We start from the raw sequence: 12,162 nt of genomic DNA, 5'->3' as shown, positions 1-12,162 counted from the left end.
TTTCTGTTTGATAGATCAATTAATAGAGAAAAGCAGCAGATTAATCAATGAGGAAAATAAGCATTATTTACAGCCCTAGTTCATTCAGTTGTTCCGTAAATCATGGAAGACTAAATCAGCAATAATCCTTGTTGACAATTATATGATTCACTAAAACATCCAGGGTTTAATACTTTCACTAAATCTTTATTTTAACGTCTGTTTTCTTTCCATAACTTTCCTTATTCCCCCTTTTAGAAAAGGAAGCACCAATAATAATAAAAAATCTGATTGGAGAAGCAGATTTTAAACAGTGCAGCTCTTCAGGAGCATCGGATCCACTGACAAGCTCCTGCTGTCCAATCAAACAATTCAAAATATCCCAAAATGAAACACCTGCTCACCTTGTCTAGACGAGGAAGTATGTCAGGCTGCTGGCTGCTTGTAATCTGGGACTTGGTAAGTGAGCTTCACTTGTGAACTTAAAATGATCCTGGATTCGTTTTGGCTGAACCGCAACAGCAGGGACAGGCCTATAAACGCTAATGTCGCTGACTGGCTGAGTGATGAAGTTACACCATTGGTTAGCTGAATACTGTGTGACTCAGTGATAAGGTTTAACCATTGGTCGGCCGGTCAAGTGTTGGGAGTTTCTCCAATTGGTCGCTGCTCTTTCATAATGATTTGGCGAGAACAGGCAGCGTTGCTAACTTAGCGGCTAACAACAAATCTAGGGACTTTCCCTAGAGGAGAGTCACCAGTCGGGTCTGCAAGGTGGGCAACACCCGCTACCTCAAAAACTCAGGTATACTGACACAACACAACACCCCCACCTCTAACCTCTCAGCAGTAGCAGAATAGTGTCTGAATCCACCTATCCAACAGCGTAATGAGGTGGGCGAAGCATCCGATAATTGCTAAGGGTGTGAAAGTTTTTCACACCTCAGCTTCCACGGAGTTGGCATAATTTCTGGCAAAGTTTTTCACACCTCAGCTTCTGTCACTTTTCCCTTGCACCATTATGAATGTCTTCCAGGAAAGACCGTCCTAGCTGAACATTCATCCTGTCTTGCCCTTCTCTATGACAACAGACTTTCACCTTCCCTTTTCAAGCCACAACTAGACACACACTTCCCTGCATAACTGAAGGTCTTTAAAATGACTTGACCTACTTATTTTTTCTTTGTGCCTCCTATAAAAAGACAAATTTACTAATTCTGGAGTCTTTACGGCATTATAAACGAAGCTACTTCTTTCTTTTTTTTATGTATTCATTTAATGCTAAAAAGCTTTTCAGAGTCAGGCTGTAACGTTGGCCGAGTAATCAGAACGCATGTTATTAAAGTCTGGAAGGAAATGAGCGCTGTGACCATCAGCAGGAACAGCACAGAGGAGACGACACAGACAGAAGTGTGAAACGCTCGGCAGAGGCCAGATGAGAAACAGAGAGTGAAACTGTGACTTACTATAAAACACTTTTAAATAAGTGTCCATGGTGAATGGTGAGTGTGGCCAGATATGAAAATGAGAAGTGTCGGTGCTGAAAGTGGATCCTGACTGCACATGCTGCTGTCCTTATAAGGTCCTTACACTGTTACTCTGCTGTCCTCTCTGTCACGTGACTTATCCAACACTTATATTGGTTTTATAGTCAAAATCACATTCAAATGCATCAAACTGCAAAGTCCTAACAAGTGCAAAGACACATCAAAGACACTTTGATTAGAAATTGATTTCACAGCTGAGATTAATATTTGTCACGAGCAGCATTCGTCCACTTCCTGATTGGACAAAACTAAGGCGGCCCCTGAGTTAGGATTTTCTGAGGTGACACTTGAAAACCAACGCATCGACTATCTTTCATTTTTTTTAATCACTCAACATGATTACTGATGTCTTTTCTTCGTTACACCCGATCTATAGAAATATATGATTCACTCCCCTGCACATTACACACCAACAGACACAGGTCCCGCTAACTTGCCTTGTGCTGTCTGGTCGTCTTCTTTAAGCTCCAATGCTAATGAATCTCTCGTGTCTCTTCTTGGATTGACACATCACTGGAGACTCTTCTACGGAGGCATAATCAGCCGATCGCAGCCTCAGCTTTTCATGCATCAGATCAATACACGGAGCTCATTTAGCCCAGAGTTCTGGATCAGGAGCTCGCATCAAGCAGTTTGTGAAAGCTGTTGTTTCACTGTCACTCACAACGATCAATATCAATCAATAACCAACATTTCAGCAGCTCAGCTCGTGTTCAGGTTGGAGCTACAGGTTGCCAACATTAATTAGGCTTCCTTAAATTAATAGCGGCCACTAAAAATAAATGTAGTTTGCTGATCACAGATTTAAACTGAATCTTTCAGTTGTAGTTAATTATAACTGATAAAATTATGTTTATTTATTTTAATTGGTTCCAACAATATTAACTTTAGAAATTAACGCAGCTGATTTAAACACAAATGTTCAGCTCAGACTCAAAGGTCTGTTTTCTCTATATAGGACAAAATACTAGACACAACAAACTCTACAATCGCGCTGTGGATTGTGGGAAATGTAGGCACCAGATTTTTTTTTTTACAAAGAAGAATATGTAGAATAAATAAAAAAATAAAAAAAAGGTGATATCTGTGGTTCTGCTGCATCGAGTCTCATTGAAATGAGTGGAGTTAATTTTAGCTGCAAGGCTGTGGCTGTGGGTTTCCTGTTGTCAAACAGTATTTTTAATATATACAATGCATTTTCATCTGTTTCCTTACATCTGCTGTGTTACCCTGTTTCGGAGCATCTAACTTCCTGTGCACATTTGTTGGGTTACTGCTCTCAACACACGAGCCTCTGTCTGGAGGAGAGCGCTGGCTGTTGTTTCTATGATACCAACCCAACACACGTGAGCTATAGTCAGCCAGGCGCATCTCTTTATATGTAATATAAATAAATAAATGGCACTTTTGCATTAAAAATACAATTATTTGACTTTTTTTCCCCCTCAATTAATCAAGGAAATCATTAACAGACTAATTGATTATGAAAACAATCATTAATTGCAGCCCTAGAGTATAGATAAGCGTACATATATTAGAGCTGCAATGATTAGTCAATCAACACAAAAATAAATGACAACTATTTTAATAATAATTGTATTTTTTTTTCCAGGCAAAAATGCCAAACATTTGAAGGTTCGGGGTTTTAAAATGTAGGAACTTGCTGCTTTTCCTTGTCTCATGTTAAATATTTTGGGGGCTTGGGCTGTCGGTGGGAAATAAAAAAGACATTTCCTGGGGTCTTCATGGGCTCTAGGAATTTGTGATGCACATGTCTCATTGTTTTCTGGTGTTATATATATCAAATGATGAATCTATTAATTGAAGAAAATTGTCGACAGATTACGCAATATTGAAATTAATAATTAGCTGCAGCCCTGTGTATCAGCAGTACCACCCATCTCCTCTCGCAGGTCAGCTCCGTTGCATCAAATGAAGCGCTCCATACTGTAATCTGTTTGTTTACCTGTGAGCTGCTTGATGTAGTGACGAGGAAATAACCTGCTCTTCTTATGAAGGTAATCTGCCTCTATTTATAAACAGACATACACTGGATTACGAGCTGGGTGCTGGATTACACAGGAAGCCACACCAGACATCCTGTGCTTGCAGAGTAACAGGGCGGGGAGGACGGGAGGGGGAGGGGGCGGGGGTGGTGGCAGGTGATAGCATTTAGTTGTTTTAACTCGGCCTCACCCTCGTCAGCTCTGGCAGAACTAGTTTTACCACGCCGAGACACAAAAAGGAGAGAGAGACGGCTCCGCTCACCGACCTGCTGACAGCGGGAAACCCAAGAGTGTCGTCCAACAGCTAACGCAGTCGATTAATGACAATGAAGGGCTGATTACCTGCCCACAGGCGTGTGCTGTAATTCACCAGTCGCTCCGGTCAGGCACTGGAAAATGTAAAGTGACAGTTTCTTCTCTGAGGAGTCAGTAACCGGAGGTTCCCTGTTAGTTCTTCATTTACATCTGACTAAGATGATGGTATCCCCCCCGCCCCCCCAGCCTCCTGCTGTCAGTCCTCTGAGGAACTAAAATGTGAGACTACCCAAAAGACCAGCTGCTCTGCACATGACACTGTAGAAACTAGACATTTCTCTCAGTTTGAGGCATCAGCTTTAGGTTACGGACAGATATGCTGTCACACAGGGCTCGGTATCATTCACAGTGTTTCAAAAATGGGTGCCAGTTAGGACCAAAATGAATGAATATTAATTGACTAACCATTTATTCGAATATTGCAAACAATTTTGCTAAGCCTTAGGTGACAGTTTCAAATGTCAAGAGTCCAAATATTCAGATATTCACCTTAAAAAGGAGCTAATCTCTTTTGACAAGTTGAAATCGGTAAATATTTGACAGTTTTTCAGAATTTCTGATTAAATGATTCTCAAAATAGATGCTGAATATCAATCAACTGGTTTATGATAAGTAAGCTTTCACATTTCCACCTTTCTGATACGAGACGCCACAAAGAAATCAGCGGGAATCCTGCAATTTGATTTGATTCTTTGGGTCAGAATTGGATTCAGGATCGATTCTCGATTCAAACCCAGATTCTCCACCGATTAGATAGAAATGTGTTTTGCAATAAAAAAAAAAAGAAGTTGGTGTGTAACATATTCTCCAGCAGTGGATTACACTTCAATCAATTAATCAGAGTCAATATTCACTGGTCCGAGCACCCTGATTGAGGGTATTTGCTGTTTTTCTAAACTGTAAACTGAACATCTTTAGGTTGTGGACTGTTGGTCAGACAAACACAAGACACTTGACGACGGCACCTCAGACTCGGGGAAGTTTTCATCAGCATTCACTTAAATCTTACATATTTAAAACTAATTGAATGAATATTGTTATTCATCTATATTGAAAAGAATCTTTAGTTACAGCCGTATTAACACAATTCAGCTGGATTTCAAAATATATTCGGGTTTGATTTTCAGGCACATAAAGTAGGGTAGTACTTCAGTCTCATTACCGAAAAGCTCACAGGTTTGATGCCAATTATGAGTGAAGTATCTGGTTGAAGAGTCTCTAAGCTGCTGCAAAGCTTAACACCAGGAACATCAACACAACCAGGTTAAATCTGTGTGAGTGCAGCAGATTCTCTACAAAAAGCTGTCAAGGTGAACATGATCTAATTACCCAACCCCAAACACTTCTAATACTCGACGGCACATCCGATAAAAACAAGATCCTATCTCAACCACTTCCTCTAAACTTTTTTTTTCCTGCAGAGGAGCTCTGTGTGACACCACAACAATCTCATTAACTTTAAATAACAAATACACTCTCATGTTAAATCATGTTTCCACACAACAATCTCATTAAGTTTAAATAACAAACACAATCTCATGTTTCATCATGTTTTCTAATCTAATTCCAACTGTCATCCATATATATATATCTGTATTTATGAGTGTAGATGTAGAAGATGATGTTTTAGTCAAATAAAGTCTGTATTTCTATTCTGGATAATAACAGGTGAGTTTCTTTGTGATGTTTGCCAAAAGCTATTTCTGGTCATTTATCTACTAAAGTAAAATAAAACCACAAAGTTCAAGTTCCAGCTTGTGAAACTCTCCCGCCCTTCACACTTTCTCTTTACCACAGGTTTAGGGCTGCATTTTGTTTTCTACCACAATGATTTGGCAAGAATAAAAAAAAAAAACAGTGATTTTTTTTCTAGTTGTTCAACTACAGCTGCAAAAAATTATTATTTCATAATTTATATGTTTGTTTAGTTCATGAAATATCAAAAAATTATGAAAAATGCACGTCACAGTTTCTCCGAGTCCGAGGGAACATCTTGGAATTGCTTGTTTTGTTCGCCCAACAGTTCAAAATTCAAAAATGTTCAATTTAAAATGATATAAAGCAAGTAAAACCATGAAATACTCATTATGATATAAGCTGGGTTCAGTGAATATTGGATATTTTTGCATATTAAATGAATTATTTCAGTCATTTAATAAAACTCAACTTCAAGAGAATTATTTTTCTAAAGTTGCTACAATCAATCAGTCGATTAAATTTTATGGTTTAATGGTCAGAGCTGCAACAATTAGTTAATTAATCAAATGAAAAATTATCAGGAAATATTTTGGTAAGAGAGTAATTGATCAATTTTGATAAATGGATAAAAGATTTGCTGTTTTCAGCTTCTCCAACGTTAAGACTTCCTGCTTTTCTGTGTTTATTTTTATTGCAAATTAAATATTTTGGGGTTTTTGACTGTTGGTGGAACAAAACAAGACATTTTTAAGATGTCAGTTTACACTTTGGGAACTTGTGACAGGTATTTTTCATTTTATATCTTAAATTTATCAATCAAGGAAATAATCAGGGGATTAATTAATAATAATATATAACTGTTTTGTCTCTGGGTTTTGGACTGTTGGTCAGGCGAAACAAAGCATCCAAACAGGTGAACTTTGGCTCTGGAAAACTGTGTTTTTTCACCATTTTATATTATTTAATAGATTTAACAAACTCTCTATTAACTGATAAATATGTTGATTAAACAACAATTGAAATAATCAACAGTTGCAGCTATAAAAGATGTAAAACTGACTGTGTTGTTTTGAAATCCAGTCCAACTGGCAGCTTCTAATCAAGGTTTAAAATTCCTTTCTTAAACTAAGAAGCATGTTATTGGACGTAAATGGATAATAGGAATAATCCCACTATGGCAGACTACATGTGAACTACCCTTGGCCTTGAAGGCACACCATCCTCTCACAGGAGAAGTCAAGTAAAAACAAAAGAGGATTTGGAGCAGTGTAATCCCAACTACAGACATGACTCAAGCAAAGACAGGACAAGGCGAACTTCCTCTTTTTTGTGGTAGAAAAAGTTTCACTAGCAGTGAAGATCACACACATTCACTTCTGTTACAACACAGCCGGGACCTCTCACTCATTATAGGCTACCGGTACGGTGGGGTACAGGTGGGTGGAGTAAGCCAGGCAAACTCTAAACTTTGTACCAGTACTTCTGATTAATCATACATGAAGCTAAAGTTGTATGAGCCGAGGAACACTTGATAAATGGTGCGTTCACAGTCGGTCCTGATCTGCCATACATAAATAATCCACAATGACTTTATCCCACAGGCTTAACACAGCCGACACGAGCGAGGCACGTACGGTCACAATGACTTAATTCTCCCTTTACATTCATACTTTGTACCAATAAAACACCTGAAAGTTTCTTCTGTTGCACATCAGTGTTTTTAAGTAATCACCCAAGTTTGGCAGAGTGGTGTCAGTTGGCAGCGTTAGCACAGCTAGCACAGAAGTTAGCTTCCAAAACGCCGCTCATTTGTCTATACTTGTGCCGAAGCTAACTCAACTCTGCTAGCTTGTTATTGCCCCCACAAATGCTCGTCTATCTTATCTCACAGTTCACGATTTAAGGAAAGTCGAAAAAAAGGGAGGTTTTACTGCGCTAAGTTGAGCAGCTAGCGCCTGTTAGCATGAATGGGAAAAAGTAGCACCGACCCACGGAGCTAGTCAACAGAGACAACTTTTAAATCAGAGAAAAAAGTACATACCCGACGGCAACTTTAACGGTGACTTGGAGCTGAGTTGTATTCCAGATAGAGTCAGTAAAGCAGCGCCTCCACCTCAGAAACCACCCGCTGTGTCCGCAGACACCGACAGCAGCTGGAAACTCTGCCGCTGCCCCGAAAATAAAACAACAACATGGCAGCGGAGCGACGCGCTGCGTTCACGGCACACGGCACAGTCGGAGAATAGATCACAAGCGACAAACTCCTCAACAAATGTTCATCAAAAGGCAATTCCTGTTTCAAAATGTAACTACTGCACTTAAGCATTTACATTTTAGGCTACTTAATACTTCTACCTCACCACATTTTTGACTATTTTACTTACTTTGCAGATTCAGATTTTGCAATCAAAAGCACATATGATCAGAATGAATTAACCAGTGGTTCCCAACATTTCATGGTTTCATTTGAATAAATAATCAAGGTTTAAAGATGTAAATCTCACCAATATTCCACAAAAAAACAAAAACAAATCAAAGATTGGAAAAAAGTCAAAAAAACTGAAAACAGAGTAGTGTATTTTTCTTCTTTCTTTTTCCATTAGTCATATCACGACCTCTCAGATTTATGTTGTGAGCCTTGGGATGGGGCCCAACCACTGGACTACTAAAGCAGTAAAATGCTGCTGAAGCACTGATGACACAGTATGAATAATGCAATTTATTATATCAGTCGCAAGGTCCAGTTTTCAGCCAAACAAGTGCTTCAAAGTATTTATACACACTGATGCAAAATCATGTAAAGATCTAATAAACAGTCACCTTACTGATTTTTATCATTGCCCCCAACGGTCCACTACACTTTAAATCTATGAATACTGACAAATGATATCATCCTGTTGTATTACGTTGTCATGCTGTCACTGTTATGATTAAGTACCACTATTGTGATGTAGTAATGATATTTCAGTCAGTGCTGGGTCAAACTTGATTCACAATCTTATAGCAATAACAATGAATTCCAAATTACTGTGTCAAACCGCTAACATTTTATGTTTTGATATAATAAATCAGAACAATACCAAGACATAATTATTAGATATGAAGTTTTAATTTTGACTTAGTACATCACAACTTTGAGATACTTTTCGTGTAGTTTCTTGTTTTGGTATTGGTCATTTCTTTTTACCTAATGCTGATTAATTTATTGTCATAATTCAATCTTTATAGATTTTCTTTTATTTTAATTTTAACATCACAACATGACACATTCTGTGATTTTCCCCCGTTTAAACTATTTATAATAAACAGAAACAAACTAAGAGGTAGTACTCGCTATAGATTTTGTGTGATATCAGCTTTCAGTAAATCATACCTAAACAATTACTTTTATTCTGATGTCAAGTTGCTGAATGTCTTGTTTTGCTGATGGAGTCTAGATTGATCAAATTTTAGAAAGCCTCACCATTCACCAATACAAAAATATTGTCAATAGAGTCAACTGCGTGGAACTTTACTCTTGGATATAATAATCGAAATGCTTGATTAAACTGACTCAACTCACCTCTTGGAATAACATGTCGGGACAGAAATCTTGCGAAATGTCTCATTTGTGTGTGTTTGCCATCGGGGTGTGTTACTCACAGTCAGACAGGATTCTTTTATTACTCACACAAGTGCATCTTTGCAAAAGGCTCAAAGTCTTCACCACTGGTGTGCTGACACCTACACACAAGTTTTAACAAGTGCAGGTACTCCACTACCACAGCGCCGAAGCAGATTACTCCCACGTGCAGCGAAGGCAGCATGAGCAGTGCCAGAAGCTGTGCTGTTGGGAGGAGACTTGCCTCTGGTTCAGAGTAGTGTAGAGAGCAGGACAGGCTGTAGCTCAGCAGGAAAACATGTACAGTCACTCAATATATTTAAAAAACAGAAAAACAAATGATGAATTATGTTTTTTTTGTTTTTTGTTTTCAAGATGCTAGAGACAGAAAAGCGCTGCTGCTTTGCCCTTGGGGCAGTTTGCCTTAAGGGCAATGCTGGTTTTTACCCACCAGAAACCACTGTAACAAGTCTGGCTTGTCTTACTTAATTAGATATACTTATCCAGAGCTTTCAGTCTATATCACATGGTCTTCATCAGCAAATAGAGCTTCTTTGTCTGTCACGGAGACGGGTCTGTTGACATCCAAGCTCTGCAGCGGTCATGAATTTATCCATAGCATGTTTAAGACTTTTTATCGGCTTAAAAGTTAAGAATCAAAGTTAATTTTAAACCTTGAAAATAGTAGTTTGACAATAGTCCCACCTCAAAGTCCACTTACTTGCTTTTAGAGCTTTCAACTGTATCCTAAATTTTAAACAGATGAGAAGTCTGAATACTTCTGCGCATGAAAGTGTAACAGCTACCAAGCTTGTACATCAACAGATGAGCAAACTGCACCTGCAGATGAAGACCATATGATAATGGTTGAAAGCCCCAGAAAAAGCAAATAAGCACACCTTTAAAAGATTGTTTTTGTACTATTTTCTTATTATGGTTTTTATTTGTTTTTACTCTGTCAGGCAGACTGAATGACCTCTGTGTATTATAATGTGATATACAAATAAATTTGACTTGGCTTTGTCCCACGGCTCTTTCCAGAGTCGACAGATGCTTCACACTGAAATCTTTTACCTAGAAAATATTTGGTTTAATATTTGGTTTAATGTGCAAATACCCCCCCCCCCCCCCCCCCCCCCCCAAATATATTAAAGGATCAATTATTATTAGGATATATTAAGTTCAAGTCTGAGTTCAGTGAGTTCAAACCAACAACAAACAAACTTTCTACATTTCTTCTGTCTCGGCGCAATTTTATGAGTGGATCAAAGTGAAATCAACCTTCCACTGTCAAGCTCAGTTCATACAACAGTCAGGGAGACTTTAAGGTTGAGTTTGAGCGTGGAGACAGTTATAATGTATTATGTATAATGTATAATGTGAGTTTAGCCAAAGCACACCTGTCACAGGTGACCTGAGATGACAGTTTAAGAGGATCAGGATACTCAACTCACTTCCTGCATCCATCTATAGAAGTGATTCCTGACCTGAATCGACACTGGAAGAAACCAGATTACACCACAACACTAATCACCTCTTATAAATAACACAGTGACCTCTCAGTGCTGGTTTTACTTTTCAGGAATTATTCAATTTACAGCATGAGTAAGGAAAATAATGACAATATAAGAATTCAAAAAAGAGTAGTATCTAATTAAATGACAATAAATTGGTTAATAATTATAATATATCGTTAAAATATAACATTTTCTTCAACATTAGCTGCTGTCTTCGGCCTTCATGAATCTATTGTGTGAATGAATTAAAAGTAGATTCACCACCTCGTGATTGTTTCAGTCTCTGTCTTACAGTCTCTCCTTCCAGAGTTACAGCAGTGAATAATGGCCAGATGGTGTTGTTGCAGAACATTATGATGTCACACTGAAGTTGACCTTTGACCTTTAGGATATATAAAAATCTCATCACTTCATTTTACCCTTGTGGATATTTGAGTTAAATTGTGTCGTGATTAGTGGATGAGTTACGGCCAAAAATCGTGTTTTGAGAATCGATTTTTGTGACAAATCTAAACAAATTCCCTGAAGGTGGTCTTTGAGAGATCACAGTCAAGAGGCCGAAACCGTGTTACGTGAGGTAACTGTGACCTTTGACCTTTGACCACCAAAATTTAATCAGTTCATCTTTGAATTTGTGGCAAATTTGAAGAATTTCCTTCAAGGTGTTACTGAGACGTACAGACGGACAACCTCAAATCAACACGCCTCCGGCTCTGGCTGTCGCCGGCGTAGAAGAATAATCAATAATCTAATAGTAAGATGAAATGAAAAAAAAAAAAAAGTTTAGCCATTAAACATCAAATTTCCAATGAAAATGAATCCAACAACTTTAGCTGCTACAAAAGTAACGTCAAGAGAAAATGAAAAATTGACGGTGACATTAGCTGCTAAATCTGGCCGTCACTAATTCAGTATTTATTCAATAGTGAATGTAATGTGACAAAATGTCAGTAACTTTAGCTGCTAAATAACATCCAGATAAAATGTGATGTTTTCAGTAACATTAGCTGATATGAAATGAGACAAACACTCGACCTGCAACCTGTGAGTTTATGACTGGACGTCTTTACAGCTCCATATGTTTGAGGAACATGAAGGTTATTTAGAGGCAGAATGTTTGAAAGCAAAAAACAACAACGAATAACAGTGAATGTAAATGATCGAATAAAACTGTAAATGTAAAATGAGGAAACAAACAAAAACAAAGCAGCAAGTGAAAACTAAAAATCTGAAGGAGAAACAAGAAAACAGAAATCACCTCTCCTGTTTTGATTATGTAACACGATCCAGATTTTTCACTCTCACATCCGTCTTTGCGTTCATGCTTCATCTCTTTCATTCTCAGTTCTGCGTTCTCGCTCTCGGTTTACGTTCAGAGTTTCATTTGCTCATCTACAACTTTCATTTTACATTTTAAGGCCCTAAATCACCTCCATAGATTAACCCTGGGGTGGGGGGTGGGGGCGGGTGACTGGGTTATTTTGGGTTACATGGTAAAA

The 12,162-nt window shown here is 38.2% G+C and overlaps 1 protein-coding gene across 1 annotated transcript in view; it reads right to left on the bottom strand.

The window, feature by feature from the left end:
* Positions 1–7,743, bottom strand: part of plekhf2 (pleckstrin homology and FYVE domain containing 2) — a 32,750-nt gene extending 25,007 nt beyond the window's left edge. Inside the window, exon 1 of the mRNA XM_023393647.2 lies at positions 7,587–7,743. The gene's annotated coding sequence lies outside the window, so the exon portion shown is untranslated. The remainder of the gene's footprint in view (positions 1–7,586) is intronic.
* Positions 7,744–12,162: the final 4,419 nt, after the last annotated feature.

The sequence above is a fragment of the Seriola lalandi genome, unplaced genomic scaffold (assembly GCF_002814215.2).
Source record: "Seriola lalandi dorsalis isolate HSWRI2012SDOR001 ecotype SW California unplaced genomic scaffold, Sedor1 jcf7180002054941, whole genome shotgun sequence".
Taxonomy (NCBI): domain Eukaryota; kingdom Metazoa; phylum Chordata; class Actinopteri; order Carangiformes; family Carangidae; genus Seriola; species Seriola lalandi.
This window is presented reverse-complemented; position numbering and strand designations above follow the sequence as displayed.